This window comes from Hipposideros armiger, unplaced genomic scaffold (genome assembly GCF_001890085.2).
Source record: "Hipposideros armiger isolate ML-2016 unplaced genomic scaffold, ASM189008v1 scaffold_1645, whole genome shotgun sequence".
Taxonomy (NCBI): Eukaryota; Metazoa; Chordata; class Mammalia; order Chiroptera; family Hipposideridae; genus Hipposideros; species Hipposideros armiger.
Window position 1 is genome coordinate 76467 of NW_017732995.1, and position 1394 is coordinate 77860.

The following is a 1394-nucleotide window of genomic DNA, read 5'->3' on the forward strand; positions in this document are numbered from 1 at the left end:
GTGTATGGACAAGCTCCTCTTAGGGAGAAGCTGGAAACTCGGTGTTATTGTTGGAGCAAGCCAGAGAGAGAGGGCAAGGGAAGTGCTGTTTTTGAACTTCAGGCAGGGTCCAGTCAGCTCTAACATGAAGGCTGATTATAAGCTGGGCCCTCAGACAGCAGCTGGGAGATTATGCAGTCATCAGCTTCACTGAGATACATTTCACCCATTTGAAGTATACAGTTTAGTGGTTTTTAGTATATTCAGAGTTGTGCAGCCATCAACAAAGTCAATTTTACAACACTTGCATCACCACAATAAGAAACTTTATACCCTTTAGCTTTACCTTCCTATCCTTCCATTCTCCCCATACCTAAGCAACCACTGATCTACTTTTTGTCTCTTTAGAGTTGCATGTTCTGACTAGTTCATATAAGTAAAACATAAAATTGTTACATTTTGTGTTGGCTTCTTTCACCAGGCATAACATTTTCAGTATTCATCCATATAAGCAAATAATGTTCCACTCTATGCATAGACCACATTTTGTTTATCCATTATTCAGTTGATGGACATTTGGATTGTTCCACCTTTTAGCTATCATGAGTCATACTGCTATAAATATTCATGCACAAGTTTTTGTGTGAGACTATGTTTTCATTGCTCTTGAATCTATTCCTAGGAGTAGAATTGCTGGCTCATATTTAATTCTATGTTTGTAATTTGAAAAACTGCCAGACTGTTTTTCAAACTGGCTATACTATTTTATATTCTGACCAACAGGGTGTGACAGTTCTAATTTCTTCACATCCTCACCAAAATTTGCAGTTATTTATTTTTATTATAACCATCCTAGTGGTGTGATGCTGTATCTCATTGTAATTTTGATTTGCATTTTCATTTCTAACAGTTTCTTATATATTCAAGATACAAACCCCTCAGCAGATATGAGATTTGCAAATATTTTCTCCTATATTGTTGGTTGGCTTTTCACTTTCTTGTTCGCGTTCTCTGAAGCACAAAAGTTATAAATTTTGATGAAGTCTAACTTGTCTATCTTTTTTCTTTTGTTGTTCATGCTTCAGTGTCATATCCAAGAATTTATTGCCAAATCTGAGGCCATGCAGATTTAATCCTATGCTTTCTTCTAAGAGTTTTATCTGTTGTATTTATGTATTTAATCTATTTTAAGTTATTGTTTTTGTATGTGTTGTAAAATAAGAGTCCATTTTCATTATTTTACATGTGGATATCCACTTGGTCCAGGATTAGTTGTTGAAAAAGTCACATTATTATTATGCACAATAATAAATAGATATGACTTGCTAACATTTTGTTATAGAATTTTGCATCTATGTTTTTGAGAGATACTGAGATATACTGTCTATAATTTTCTTTACTTATAATGTCTCAGT